Source organism: Typopeltis vanoorti, chromosome 23 (genome assembly GCF_054136105.1).
Source record: "Typopeltis vanoorti isolate ZY-2024b chromosome 23, IOZ_Tvanoo_1.0, whole genome shotgun sequence".
Lineage (NCBI taxonomy): Eukaryota > Metazoa > Arthropoda > Arachnida > Uropygi > Thelyphonidae > Typopeltis > Typopeltis vanoorti.
Genome location: NC_143571.1, coordinates 72205246 through 72221930, shown reverse-complemented (window position 1 = coordinate 72221930; position 16685 = coordinate 72205246). Strand labels below are relative to the sequence as shown.

Genomic DNA, 16685 nt, shown 5'->3' with positions numbered 1-16685 from the left:
AATTAACTAGAATCTACACAACTCTTAGTGACTGATCTTCAGGGCCGTTCTGTGGGTTTGCGCCACCTGAGTGCAAAATTTTTGTGCCCCCCCCCCTTTAAAAATTAAAAGATCACGAAGTACAATAACACGTTTCGAATCATTTTATTATACTGCACATTAAGAGGAAATCTCTCTCTCTCTCTCTCTCTCTCTGTGTAAAAAATATAGTTTATGATCCTTTTTCATTAACGTATGAATTTTTATTAGCTAATGCTGCTATTTAGAATTTATGATCAGAGATGTTGAAGCCTAGATTAATATCATGGCTTTTAAGACGTCATTAAAAGAGTTTTTTTTTTTTAAGGGGAAGGGGCGGAAAAATATGCTACTGCACGTAGCGACAAAATTTCTAGGGTTGGCCCTGGGGCCAGTCCTGGTGAATATGGTGTTTGAGGTAGATATTGAAATCCCAAGTAGTATATTGTCTGTTGGATTTCATAAGCAGGTGCATTGTCCTGCAAAAGCAACACGCCTCTGCTTAGTTTCTCGAACCGATTTTCCTTTAGTACCTCCTTCAATTCCTTCAGAGCTGCTGTAACAGTTTCACCTTTCTTGAGGTAAGGTAAGGATTACACCATCCATATCCTAATGAAATATTGACAACACACAACAAGAGGAAGTAGAAGCAAACTTTGTCAATTCCTTTGTACAGTCTTTAAGTCCACACAGGAGGGGGTGGATCTGAGAACCCGAGCCGCGAAGGCTTACAACGAGGCGGTGCAGCTCCTTGTGGGCTGCATCACTTGGACCAGCTCCTCCCCTTTTCTTCTTTAGTTCCAAATTTGAAACTCTCTTGTTCCTTTCTTTTTGTCCTTAGTTTATTTATTATTTTTTTTTTTTTTGTCTTCTCTTTTATTTGTTTTTACTCCTTTCGCTCGTCAGGCATCTGAGAGATGATTGACGGGCGAAGGCTGTACGAACGGATATAGGGAGATGATGTCAGCAGATCTGTTTGGCAACAAACCTCTTAATAGGTTACAATGACAAACACGTCGACTGAGGCCTCTTTACTACCTCCTACTATCCTACTCCACCTTTTTCTCTTCCCCTCTCACTATCTGCTGACCCTCAGCACAACTTTTTAACTCCATAGGCCGGTGATGAAACATATGAACTCCCATTATATATCCTTTTACGTATGTTAAGGGAATAAAAGAAAATCAGCTTTACAAACCATTGATAGACTTTTTCTGGATTAATAGAAAACACGAAGTCAGAAAAGTCTATCTAAAATTAAAAAGCAGTCAAGGGGGATTCTCACTTTCCAGTTTTAAATGTTTATTTTACGCAAATACTCTAAAAACCATACGGAAGGCTTTAAAGTCTAACCATATTTCAGGCAACTTAATTAAATACTTCCTAGGACATTTCCTTCCCTACTTCGGAATCACGGGTCATGCTGGTCCCTGCGCGGAGGTTGTGCCCAACTGGTATTATTCACTTAGTAAACACATCAAAAAATTTAAAACAGAGGGAATAGATATATTAAAATTAAAATCACAAGCAGTATACTGGGAATGTTTCCAGATGTGATATGCCAATTTTAGATACAAACATGGAAATCCTATTCCAAAACATCAGGAATAGCTGGGAACATCCGTTTCACAGGGATTTAGCATGGTGAATAGCCTACGGACAACTCCTTGTGAAACTGGTATAGTCCCTCTATAGACCAAGTCTGTGCGACCTGTGACGTCTTCCAGAGCGTTGAAACGGTGGGACACTTCTTTTACTTTTGCGTGTCTGGCAAAGACTAAGTACAGTGTTGGAAATCCCGATGCTGACACTGGAGGAGGTCGTACATCTGCAATTCCCCCCTTCCGGTCTGAAAAATCCAAAATTTCACAATTTTTCTGATCAACATAATCAAGTATCACATCTAGAAAGTGCAGAAAAAGTCCCAGATACGGGACGAAAGCGAAATCTACGGAAGAGTCCTAAGTGGGCTCTTCCGTAGATTATTTTTTTTTATCTGCCAAGGTTTCTAGCCCAAGAAAGGCATCTCCTAGGAGATTACAATTTTGTAAACAAATGGTGCAAACCACCCATAATATGTTTCCTTATACAGAGGCAAATAAAACATTCATTCATGACACAGGAGCAAATTAAACCTTGTCTATTCTTATAAAATAATTCTTTGATTTCATAGTTCACAAATAGGAGGGGGTTGGCCTAATTAAACCCGAGCTGCGAAGGCCAACATCGAGGCGGTTTATTAGCTCCTTGAGAGCTGTACCAACTCGAGCCAGGTTCTTCCCCCATGTTTCTGTTCAATTGTTTCTCTAATCAATGGTTATTATATTATGACCTTCCTATTGATCATTTCGTCTCTTTTGTTTATTTATTTTGGATAATTTATGTTTATTTATTTTTTTGGCTTTTTTTTAGAACAAGTGTGACGAGAGCGATGTCTAAGGACCTTTTTAGCCACAACCTCACGGTTATATAACTAAATTGGTCGAGTGAGGCCTCTTTTATAACCTCCTACTATCATACTCTACCTTTTGATCTCTTCCCTCTCACTACTTACTGACCCTCAGCACTTTTATACTATAAAGGCCGATGATGAAAAACACGAACTCCCAAAATCTCTCTCTCTCTCTCTGCTGTAATTTAAGTGTCACCCCAAAAAGCAAGTGATGAGAAACTCACACGTTTAAAGAATTATACATTCAAATAAATATACGTATTTGAAGTCTTGTATGTGTATACATGCTTGGCATTTTTTTAAAAGAAATAGTCAACAACGCTAACTATAGAGTACAAAATTAACGAGACAAGTTTTTATTCTAACTAATAGATAGTGCATGCGGACATGAATACGTCATAAGTTCAGCCTTTTTGGATAGGATGGATATCCCTGATCAACAATAACCACAATGATATTCAAAAAGAATGATGAACATGGTACATTTTTTGCAATAACATTACAAGATTAAACATGCCTGGGTATTTAAAAAGAAATACTACAAAGGGACTGCTCATCAAATATTCGAAATCTAATTTAGAAATCTTAATCCTAACCATAGCAAAATGCGAAAGGGTTGTAACGCTTAAACACAAGGCAAAAAGAAAATAGTTTTCATTTCTGATCTAATTAATGTTAGTGCACATCTTTGTTCGAATCGTTAGACCCAATTTTACAAAAAAAAAAAAAAAAAAAAAGTTAACCAAAAGCGATGGTAATTACACTAGAAACTGGTAAGGTTATCATTTAAATAACATTTGATTGGATAGCATTTCCCCTTTCTAACCAATAGGCTTCGGTTTCGATTCTCGCTCAAGCATGGATGGTTGTGGTGAGAAATTATTTAAATTTTCGATGTGAGACCTCCAGTCCGCTTAATGAAAAAGTTCCATGTTTCAGAGCAGACTTTCCAGGATATTTAATCCTTACCTCACCTACACTACCAATTACTCAAAAAAAAAAAAAAAAATCTTTCAATGTATATAATAGTAATTTCAATTACTAACGTATAGTCAAACTCGATGATTTATTTATACAGTATTTCTTATGATGTCTGCGCAGTTAGGATCTTTCTCAAACATAGCCAAGTTAGCTGGTCTTGGGCATGGACTGCATGGTTTTTCTTCCTAATTTATCTGGGTTTTTCCTCCCCCAAACAGGGAAACCGGCCCCGTGAACACACGTAGCTACAGACATAGGATACCTCCAGGAATAAGGAGTAATCAACCTATTCCGTAGGATTTCGGTTCCGAATGCCTACACGGTAAAATGTGTAGGTCTACGCGTGAGCGTAAATCAGGATAGGACTTCTTATGATATGAAATGAAGCTATAAAAAATATAGTTGAAAGTATTATAATTATTAAAATAATAAATATTTTATATAAGTTTAATGAATGTTAATTTTATTAATAAAATATTCACTATTATTACAAAAATTTTATCGTATTAATGTATTTTATCAAACACCCTTTTATATTTTTGATAGCTATAAAACAAGTAAGAATGTAACGCTTTGCTTAATATTTGTACTTACTCACTGTAGTCGGAGAAAAACCTAAAAGTTGTACTCAGGGGAGTAACAGAAAACATCTGCACAGATGAAATTACTGAAGACCTCTGCCTCCACGATCTTCCACCTGTCAAAGTTAGCAGAATGCTACGGTCTGACAAGAGTCCAATGCCCCTAGTACTCGTTGAGATACCTAACACACACAAGAACATATACAACTTAACAACGATCTGTGGCCTGAAAATCACAACAGAACCACTAAGAAAAAGAGCCTCGTCAGGCCAGTGCTACAGATGTCAGAAGTACGGACACGCACAGAAACTCTGCAGAGCAGACTACAAATGCTTCAAATGTGGGCAAAACCACCCCACAGCAACCTGCTCAAAACCTAGGACCTCACCAGCCAAATGCGCGAACTGCGGGGGCCCCCACCCGGCAAACTACAGAGACTGCTGTCACTACCCTAAGAATAAAACAGACAACAAAAGGAAACAGATCTCTGAACTCTGCCCACAGGCACCTGAGTTGACTGCTCCCCAGTTGCCTGACACGCAACAAAAGACAACAAAATACCAGCTCTCACAAGTGGAAAATACCAACAGTCTGGAAAGCCACCGTCGAAGCAGGACATATGCCGAAGTAGCCCGCTCATCCAAATATATCCAGCAGGACCAAATTCTTCCAAACATGACAACAGTCATCACAGCCTCATTGGCAAACATGCTTCAAGACTTCAGTAAGTCAAACCCTTCACCAAACTCCACAAAAAGATTTCTAAAAGAAACTCAAACCATATTATCAATGCTTGTTAATGAATAAAACTAGATTAATGCCAGACTCACTACAGATCGCCGCTTGGAACGCCAATGGCCTAAAAAACAAGACTCTGGAACTTCAAGAATATTCTCTCACAGATACAACCCTGACGTCATCCTAATTAATGAAACTCATCTAAGACCTGCAGACAATCCAAAACTGAGAGGCTACATACTATACAGAAACGACCGACTGGACTACAGAGGTGGTGGTACAGCCATATTTATCAGGAACTGCATCAGGCACAATGGAATACTCACCCCCCCCCAACCTCCAACCTAGAACTTACCGGTGTCGAAGTCCACACAAATTCAACTGGAAGACTTAAAATCTACTCCGCCTACAACTCCCCTGCTAAGACCCTGATAGTATCTGACTTGGATGCTGTACTAGGCACAAATGAATCCATCATCGTCGCTGGGGACTTAAACTCCAAACATCCCTCCTGGAACAGCAGAACCTCAAATAAAAATGGCCGTATCCTCTTCAGCTACACAGGATTAAACAACGCTGTCGTAACAGGACCCACTGAACCAACCCACCACAGCCCAACTGGCACAGCCGACATCCTAGACATCGTCATTCTACACAACATCAAATACCAGCACAGCATTCAAGCACTGAACGAATTATCATCAGACCACAACCCAATCCTACTTCACTTAGGGAACAAAGATCAGTCACCTCCCCCCTAAACCTCCATCATCTGGGAGAAACTCAAGAAAGTGCTACCAGAACACATTGGTCCGGTTCCCCATATAAAAGCCAAGGAAGAAATAGACACGGCAATAAAGAACCTCACCAATCAAATCAATAAAGCCATAACAGCAGCCACAGTATCCACGATTACCCACAAACAAAATCGTCTCCCGGAAGAAATCATGGACTTAATAAGGGAAAAAAACAGACAAAGAAAAAGATATCACAACACTCGTGCTCCCCAGGACAAAACAGCCCTCAATAGATTAAACAAATCTGTCCGAGAAGCTCTTCAGAACGACAGGAACCAACAATGGGACAACAAGCTCACCTCCATCTCCACAGCAGATCATTCTATATGGAAATTCCTAAACAACCTCAGGATCAAGCGCAAATCCCCCCCCCTCTGCAAGCAGAACAGCACCTTGCATACACAGATGCTGACAAAGCTGAAGCCATAGCAAGAAACCTAGAGAAACAATGCAGTCCTGCATATGATAACCTAAACATCAGCCACGTATACAAGATCCATCGTAAAGCAGGTTCACAGTAAATCATCCCGATGTCAATCCAAGTTCTATAATGCCTACCTCACCTACCGAAATAATCGGCATCATCAACCATCTCAAGATCAAAAAGCCCCAGGTCCGGATGGCATCACTAACCAAGTCATCAAGGCACTACCACGCAAAGCCATAGCACATCTGGCAAACATCATAAACTCCATCCTCAAATGGCAGCACTTCCCCCAGTCATGGAAAATAGCTGACATCATCCCAATTCACAAACCAGGCAAAGACCCACACCTACCTGAAAATTACCGTCCCATCAGCCTGCTATCCAATTTAGGGAAAATAGCTGAGAAAATCATCCTCATCAGACTCCAAGATCATGTCAACCAATTAAATATCATTCCAGAAGAACAATTCGGCTTCCGTCAAAATCACAGCACCACCCATCAAATCCACAGACTGGTAGAATACATCACCACAGGATTCAATTGGAATCAACACACTGGAGCTGTCTTCCTAGACATCTCAAAGGCCTTCGATAAGATCTGGCACCAAGGCCTCCTCTACAAACTTATCATCGCTAACCTTCCACTAAACATGATACACCTGATCAAATCATACCTCTCCAACAGGAGGATGCAAGTCAAAATCAATGAATCAGTCTCAACCCAACGGAAAATCCTCGCTGGAGTTCCTCAAGGATCACTGCTAGCCCCGATCCTGTTCAACATCTATATGGCAGACATCCCTCAAAATCCTCTCACATCCACCTTCGCCCTTTATGCTGATGACACGGCTATTCTAGCCAGATCTCGTCAACCACTTCTCGTCACCAAAAAACAACAAGACACCATCCTGAATCTAGAAAAATGGTTTAAAGACTGACGACTACAATTAAACCCCCAGAAAAGTACAACGATACTCTTCACAAGAAGACGAGCATCCCCCAAAGGAGACATCACCCTGTTCAACTCTAAAATTCCCTGGAAAACTGAAGCAAAATACCGAGGAATACTTCTCGATAAGCGATTATGCTTCAACAGCCACATCAAGAGCATATGCACCAAAGCTTCAAAAGTTATCGCCCAGCTATACCCCTTGATCAACAGACACAGCAAACTAAGCTCAACAAATAAAATACTACTGTACAAGAGAGTGATCCGTCCCACAGTCATATACGCCTCCCCAGCCTGGAGCCATACCTCCAAGACAAACATCCTCAAGCTACAAAGATTACAGAACAAATGCCTGCGAATGATTCTGGACGCCCCGTGGTTCATGAGGAACGCCCAGATCCACCGGGACATAAATATCCCCTACATCTCTCCACTACTACGCTCCCTAGCAGAAAAATTCTTTATGAAGACATCTATCCATCCAAACCAACTGATACAACAAGCCGGAAACTATGACGGTAATGACTACTGGAAACATAAAAGACCGAAAGCCATCCTAACACCCAACGACGAATAACCACTTCTGCCCACTCAGGGCGGGCTAAAATAGCTCACAAATCTCTCCCATCACTGCTCCCGAAACAGACAACAGGGAATATGAAAAGCGTCAAGCTTCACCCTCTCGCCATATATGTCCTGCGTCCTGCGTCCTGTTTAATATTTAATTAGAAGCAGTCACCAAAACCGCAACCAACCACCCAACCAGTCGGCTCCCAGAAAACACGTGGACCTCATCAGAACAAAAAACAAAGCCAGGAAAAGATACCACAACACAAGAGCCCCCACAGGACAAGAAAACACTGAACAACTTGAACAACCAAGTCAGAAAAGCACTTCAAATCCACAGGAATCAGGATTGGGACAATAAACTATCATCACTCAACCCAGAAGATCACACAATATGGAAATTTCTGAAGATCCTGCGCACCAAACACAACCTCCTACCGCCCATGCAAACTGCTCATGGAATGGCGCACACTGATAAAGAAAAAGCTGAAGCAATAGCAGAAAACCTAGAAAAACAATGCAGCCCATCATATGACAATATAAACATCACCCACATATATAAAGTCCACCAGCAGGTCAAGCGTACCTTAAGACAGTCCAAAGACAAACCAGACAACATCACCCCCACTACTCCAGTTGAAATAACCGACATCATAAAACATCTAAACAACAAAAAAGCTCCAGGTCCAGATGGAATTACTAACAGAATCATCAAATTACTTTCTAGAACGGCACCTGGTTAACATAGCCAATGCAATACTGAGGATACAACACTTCCCCACTGCATGGAAAACAGTCGACATCATACCAATAAAAAAGCCAGGAAACAATCCACAACTCCCGCAAAGCTACCGTCCAATAAGCCTGCTTTCCAACCTAGGAAAGATTGCTGAAAAAATTATCCTTTCAAGACTACAAGAAAAATCAGACCAATTAGGAATAATTCCAAACGAACAATTTGGCTTCCGCCGTATGCACAGCACAGTGCAACAAATACACCGACTAGTGGAGCATATCACTCAAGGATACAACTGGAACCTTCACACAGCTGCAGTTTTTCTGGATATTGCCAAGGCCTTTGATAAGGTATGGCATCAAGGATTACTCTACAAACTCATTCAGGCCAACATTCCAACAAACCTTACCTGTCTAATAAAATCATACCTCACTGACAGATCCATGTAGATAAAAATAAATGGCACCATCTCAACTAGGCGCCAAATCCTGGCAGGAGTACCACAGGGATCTCTATTAGCTCCTTTACTTTTCACAATCTACGTGGCTGACTTTCCACAGAACCTGAGGACTACCATCACAGCCCTATATGCTGACGACACAGCCATAATGACAAGATCTCTCCGCCCACACCTGGCGATCAGTCGTCTCCAGGATACCATCACAAAGCTAGAAAAATGGTTCTCCGACTGGAGGATACAAGTAAACCCCGTCAAAAGCTCAGCTATACTATTCACCAGACGCAAAGCCTTCATCCAAGATAATATTCAACTCCTCGAAAAAAAGATACCATGGCAGACAGAAACCAAATACCTTGGAGTACAGCTAGACAAAAAGCTAAATTTCAACAGCCATATCAAGCTCATAGGCACAAAGACATCCAGAACCATAGCCCAACTCTCTCCCCTGATCAATCGCAACAGCAAATTGGATAATACACGCAACAAGCTGCTACTATATCAGATGGTAATACGACCAGTAATCACATATGAATCCCCGGCATGGAGTCACACATCCAAATCTAACATCCGGAAACTACAGAGGATACAAAACAAATGCCTGCGGATGATCTTGGACGCCTCATGGTTCGTCAGAAACACGCAGATCCACAGAGAAACCGGAATCCCTGACATCCATTCTCTCCTTCATGACCATGAGGAAAAGTTCTTCAGCAAGGCACACTCTCATCCCAACCCACTAATCAGACAAGCTTCCAGTTATAGTGAACATGACTATTGCAAACATAAAAGACCTAAGGCAATCCTGCTTTCAGCAGAACAGAGCTAACTCCATAGTTCACAAAGTGCGAGCATAAGACTCCCCCCCCCCCATCAAGCTTCTCGACACAGATAAAGGGGAAAATAAAAAGCATTTTATGCTTCACCCAGCAAGCCAGTAACGTTGTTGTTGTTGTATTTAATATTTAATTTATTTAGGAGAGAAATTGTCATCAAAGGAATTTGTGATTCCTTTACCCTTGGAGGGTAATGGATGGCAATGCTGTAGCCAATGAAGTTCTCACTGAGGCTCGGCTATTGCTGTTACCCTCTTGCCATGATCAGAGCTTTAATAGCTCAATAACACCTTATCCCTACACTGTCCTCTGCAGATAACGGGGAAGATGAAAAAGCATTCTTGCTTCGCCCCTTTAAGCTAGTCCTTATAAGGACTATAAGGATTTAATTTAGGTGATAATAGAGTCGCGTCTATCATGGTTCAGTGCAGACGTGTTTCTTAGCGCATTTCATAATTAATGCAGCAGTGATAAAAGTTTTTGAGATATAATACTGATGATTAGTTCACAGAAGGAGTGATTGTGATCTTACACGGTCCTGTAGCATCAGCAACGTGCTCGTTCAGCAGTGCAGGTAAGACTCGTTTTCGTTAACGTGACATGGATTTGCCTTTTAACGATCTCAGTTTTAAAGAACTTTTGGCACTTTTCAAGCGTTTAGGCAACATGCTAAACACAAAAATGGCTCGATAAAGTCGGAAAATACCAGATTATTGAAGTGGAGACAGAGGATCCCCTGCCCTCTGAACTTCCTCCCTCTTCACATGACAACGCCAGCAACAACAACTAAAGACACATCTATTTCAAATTCCAGTGGCTTTCAGGAGGTCAGAAGAAAGAAGAGAAAGAAAAAGTCCCCCGCAGCAGATCCTGAAATAATACCTCAGACCTTGGAAACTACAGTTCAAAAGAACACATCAGCAATATCTGATGAAAGAACGGAGACAGATACATTGACATAGCCCAAAGAGAATATTCCATCAGTCATCTTGAGATCTAAAGACAAATGGTCGTCACTTGCAGAGACGATGAAGAACACCAACATTAAGTTCTCATCAGCTAAAAACACCGATGATGGAGTCCGCATACAGCCCGAAGGAGCAACGGACTACTGCCAGCTCACCAGACTTATGGATGATCAGAAACTCCCATATCACACTTATCAACTTAAAAGTGAAAAAAAACCTTAAGGTAGTCATTAGAGGTCTGGCAGAAACCTTAACACCTGATGAAATAGCTACTGACCTCAGATCACAAGGCCTTGAACCAATTAAGATCTCGCGCATGTTCCGCGCAGACAAGCGTCCCATGCCTCTGGTCTTAGCAGAGATCAGTAAAGACCACAGAGAAATTTACTACCTTAAGATAGTCTGCAATTTAGTCATCAAGACCGAACCACTCAGAAGAAAGGCATCGGCCGATCAATGCCATCGCTGCCAAAAATTTGGACATGCACAAAAGTTATGTGAAGTAGATTACAAGTGCGTAAAGTGTGGTGACAGCCATCCCTCGCACCCTTGCACAAAATCACGGTCTACACCTGCTAAATGTGCGAATTGTGGCGGCCCTCATGCAGCCATTTATAAAGGCTGCTCAATTCACCCATCTAACCTACAGAATACAAGAGCGGAGTTTGCCCCGCCCACTCAGATTCAAGCCATGAAACCTGCGCTGGAATTCACAGTGCGGGGTGTTACAGCCGATAAAACATACGCTCCAACGGTCACTCCACAAGTTTTACCCGGAGCCTCGACAGCTTACCAAAACTCTGCACTGATTCTTGCTGCCTCACTAGGGGAGATGCTAACGGCCTTTAGCAACATGAACCCCAGCGAAGCCGACACTAAGAAATTCCTCAGGAATACCCAAGTCATCTTTTCCATGATCAACAAATGACATGCTCTCCTGCATCTCGATGCTGATATCCCAGATATTTCCACATTGCTCCGTAACACTACCTCTACTTATTCACCTAAGCAGTTTTTCATCCCGAGCAACTCATTCAGGAGTTTTCTAAGGGCCCGAAAGCTGCTCTGCCTTTCGGCTCAGGCACTTCCGTACTGCCCTAAATAGGGTGAGCCAAGTGCTCGGTAATATTTAATACAGATCTATTTCCTAGCGATGAAGGGATCACAATCCTCGGGATTGAAGTCCATCAAGCCACAGACGTTATCTGTAAATTTAATTTTGGTGATTCAGGACATCAGTCCTTTTTAGGACTTCCAGGGTAACGAAATGCTGTAGCCAATGAAGTTTTCACTGAGGCTCGGCTATTGCCGTTACCCAGCCATGACTAGAGCTTTTAGCTCGATAACACCCCATCCATACAGATTTTCTTCATTCAGATGACGGGATAAAGAGTCAAGGACTCAGTCCATCTCCCAGTTCTTTTAAGAACTTAATTTAATTTTGCTGTTCCTCCTGTAGTTGCCGGGATAATAATAGTACCACTGTAGCCCATGCATGTCGTACGAGGCGACTAAAATGGGTACCCAGGAAGGGTAATGGATGAATATGCTGTAGCCAATGAGGTTTTAACTGAGGCTATTTCTGTTACCCTCCTGCCATGACCAGAGCTTATAGCCGTATGTTACCCCATCCATACATTTTATTTTACAGATAACGGGGAATATGAAAAGCATTCTTGCTTCACCCATCTAGTCAAATCAAAATTTTTGCTGTATCGTACAGCTTATAACTTGAATACGTTCATTAAGGATACATGCACAAGAAAACCTGCCATGGAATTATTCTTCTCTGTGAGAACTTTGACTTTATTTAATAACTATAAAGAAAATAATATCCAGTTCATTACTTTGGTGAAATAACTTTGTTACTCTTTTATGGTAATCCATCCACAAAATGTAAATCGACTCCATTAATACCGTGGGTAGGCTAAGATTTCTATATAATCCGTGCTCAGAAAAAAAAAAAAAAGAAGCACAAAATAAGTTTTTTTTTTTTTTTGAGTCACTTCCGATAATCTTCGAATCCACACCAGATATGTTTGGTGCTATCTAATTCAGATAGGCAAACTTTTTGCCATCTCTTAAAACTGACTAAGTTTATTAATTATGTATCAATAATAATAGGTATTATTTCTGGGAAAATTCCCATGTTACTCCTCTTAAAAACTATTATTTTCTGAGGTCGAAACGACTCGCACCTTGTTAACCCCCTCCCCTGACGCCTTTTTCGATAAACCCTTCCCCTTCCTCAAAAAATAATTTCTATTTGCAGCCCCCCTTTTCCATCTCTTTCCCCCTCCAAAAAAGCGCTCCTCCCACCATTAATAATAATATTATATATATATTATATAAAAAAACGTGTTTTTTTTTTCAAATTAATTCTCCCACATTGCCTCAACCCCCACACTTTTTTCAAACCCCCCACTTCCTTTTAGCAGCCTAACAGTAGAAGTACGCACATCGCGGAAAGAAGACAGCCAACAACATCCAAGCAAGGTATGTCCGAAATTTCTTCCTCTATTATTCTGCATATATTTGTCTGTATGATTCATCAGTAAAATGCCCTAAGAAGTTCTGAGTAGAAAGCCAGTGACACAAAAAAAGGGGCACTCCTAAACGAAAGCAGGCGAAATAGCCGTAAAAAATTAATACGTGTCAGTAAGTTCTCGTAAGCCTTAGACGATGCAATCACCTTAATATATTCATATTTATAATTAAAAATTTTTAAATGAAAGATTTAGTACATCGACGTCATATCTGAAAAGAAATCCACACAAAATACAGGATTAAATCTTATTCTAAGAATATGTACGTAATATAAATGTCTCACGAGGGAGAAACAACTTGTTATTATTAATGATGTCAGAGTCTCCTATGGTGGAGTGTACTAAAGATTAACACAACGTTCGTTTAACCACATCTCTCCGGAGTTGTTTGCTAATAAATTATCTTCCGCTATCCCCTAGGAGATAACCGATATTTTATAGTTTGATGCTGTCCTCCAAGCCTTAGGTAATATAAAAGCTGGGCGCTCAATAACCTAAACAATATTTACTATCCGACATCAGACAGATAATGAAATTTTTAATATTTTTCGAGAGCAATTTGAGCATTTTTATTATAATGGAATAATGTTGTGCTATCTCTTGTCTATGAAATATTTTTAATCTTTTCGACTAGTGTATAATAGTTTTTTAATTAGTCGCAAGTTGCTCTTGCATAATAGAGAAAGATGAAGGAACATTGTGTAGTGTAAAGAGGAAATATTAATGAAAAATTACCCAAGAATATAAGCCACTCATAAAGGTGTATAAAACAATTAACGCTATTCCATTCGATGGAGAATTTCAGAAATTTTACTCAACTGAAAACCAGATGGCGCTAAAAGTCCGCTAGAATAACAAGCAGTTTTCAGAAAAATGTCCGTTTCACTTAAGTTATCAAAAATGATTAATTAGTCGCAAGTTGCTCTTGCATAACAGAGAAAGATGAAGGAACATTGTGTAGTGTAAAGAAGAAATATTAATGAAAAATTACCCAAGAATATAAGCCACTCATAAAGGTGTATAAAACAATTAACGCTATTCCATTCGATGGAGAATTTCAGAAATTTTACTCAACTGAAAACCAGATGGCGCTAAAAGTCCGCTAGAATAACAAGCAGTTTTCAGAAAAATGTCCGTTTCACTTAAGTTATCAAAAATGATTAATTAGTCGCAAGTTGCTCTTGCATAACAGAGAAAGATGAAGGAACATTGTGTAGTGTAAAGAAGAAATATTAATGAAAAATTACCCAAGAATATAAACCACTCATAAAGGTGTATAAAACAATTAACGCTGTTCCATTCGATGGAGAATTTCAGAAATTTTACTCAACTGAAAACCAGATGGCGCTGAAAGTCCGCTAGAATAACAAGAAGTTTTCAGAAAAATGTCCATTTCACCTAAGTTATCAAAAATGATTAAATATTCTTGTTTAGACCAGATCACAACGACCCGATTGATTTTTTTCACTTCCATGCAACCTATTGCCTATTATTCGTTATTCATCACCACTGTCTATTTGGTTCACTTGTCCTGATGTTCTCAAAGATATCTTGACATCTTAAAGGCAAACCAATGATTTTAAAGGTTTCAATTCGACTCATTGATGACGTATGCTCTCTCATAGTTGAAGTTAAGGACATTAGAGCAGTTTTTTAAACTTTTTTTTTTTGATCCACAAAAAAAACATTGCACATCTCTACTCAAAACACTCACATACACAACGAGGTTCTTTTTTTTTTTTTTTTTTTTTAAAGGGCAGGCACCTGTATTCACTCTTTGCTAGCAGGAAAAAATTTAAAACTAAAAAAAAAAAAAAATTACTGATATTTTAACATAAATATGTAATACTGTTTTTGAAATAAGAACAACAAATTAAGTATATAACACAGAGTTCATTAAGCATAAATTTATTGTACAAGTATTTAAAAATAGGTTTTTGTATACAATAAATTCAACAAAAATTTTATATTCTGCTTACAATTGACGTTGTAACCAGAAACTCACGTCAAAGGTGGAGAAAATCCAATGCACTTCTCCATCTTCCAAAAATCAATTTAATATCTTGTGGTACGTATCAGATATTAAGTTGATAAGAACAGGTACTACACTCTTAACGTAGCCAAAAGGCCGAAGAGTGAAAAGTGTAGTATCCATTCTTATCTGCTGAAAAATTGTTATCACCTCCTCCATCCCCCCCCCTCTCCCGCCAAGATATTAAGCTGATGTTTTTGGAAGGGTGAGATGTGCATAGCTTAATCCACCTTCGCCAAGAATTTCCCTGGTGTTGCATCACCTGTTAGGGTTAGCTCTCTCCACCAGGGAGCATTGAAAAACATTTGTTTCAGTTTAGTATATATACAAAAGTTTCACAAAACAGTACATGCCCTTACTACATATAATAAAGCAAAAACAAGAACGAAACAAAGAATCCACACAAGAATTTTATTAATATTTAAATACAACATAAAAAGAACTGAAAACGAACAACACGCGCGCGCACATACAAAAATTAGTGCTCGCCATAAAACATGGAAGGATTCATTTTTATTCATAACAATAAACAGTTTTGCTCATTTCCTGTACAGTATAGCGATATACACTCCCCCCCCCATCCCTCTCCAACAGATACAAGAGAAACAACTAGTGTTTTTTTTTTTTTTTCTTTTGTTACTAAATACAGCGTGGATGCAATTACAATCTGTGTACTGTATGCAGAGACAATTAGTGGAAACTGGAATCTGAAACGACTCGACTCTGTATAAGATATATAATATAACTCCCCTCCCACAGACACTATCATTAAGACAATACTAATTTTCTAATTAAAATGAAATAGAAAACCTTCAAACCAGCATCCGTATATATTTAAAACTTTGTAAAAATTCTCCCGCTCAACCCGGAACGAACGCCATATGTCGTCAAGCGAGTTCTCTCTTGAAGGGAAAAACGGGAGAGGATACCTCCCGTTGTGAACTTGTTGAAGTTACGAAATCTCTGATATACACTGATATTTTCTATTATATTTAATTTTTAAAAAAATGTTGGTCGTTATCCCCTAAACTGATTTCACGGCCCTCCAACCGGTAATGACCCACAGTTTGAAAAACATTGCACTAGATCAACTGTACAGCTTTTCATTTGTTATAAATAGGGCTTACAATGTTATCTCATCTATGCGTTAGTCTTGACCAGGGGTGATTGCTGGTCTTGAAATTCACGCTTGCTCTTGTTATCATTCAGGGAGTGAGAGGTGTGATTGAAATCTGATTACAGGAATAATGAATTACTAATCTAAAACTACATATTTAGAAATTTATGTACATTTAATCATAAAATACAACATTTATTCTACAAATGATATTCTATCTTTTTCAATTTAGCTACTTCAATACAAATTCTACCTTACGGTTCTTCTTTATGAACTGGTCAATAACATCGTCAAAAAAGTTGGTTGTAACTTAATTTTCTCAAGCAACACGCACACTTGTAAAGGCTAGCTGGCTGAAGCTCACTGGCCAGAGCTACTTTGACTGCGTATGGCCTGTGTTTAATACGACGTGAAGAGAGCGGAAATAGCTATACGCGGGCATGAAATCACAGTACTGCAGCGAGGAACTTGGAAGCTCCTAC

General features: G+C 39.6%; 1 pseudogene; it reads right to left on the bottom strand.

The window, feature by feature from the left end:
* Positions 1–15029: 15029 nt before the first annotated feature.
* On the bottom strand, positions 15030–15194 carry LOC150093970 (U2 spliceosomal RNA; annotated as a pseudogene).
* Between the last annotated feature and the right edge of the window lie 1491 nt (positions 15195–16685).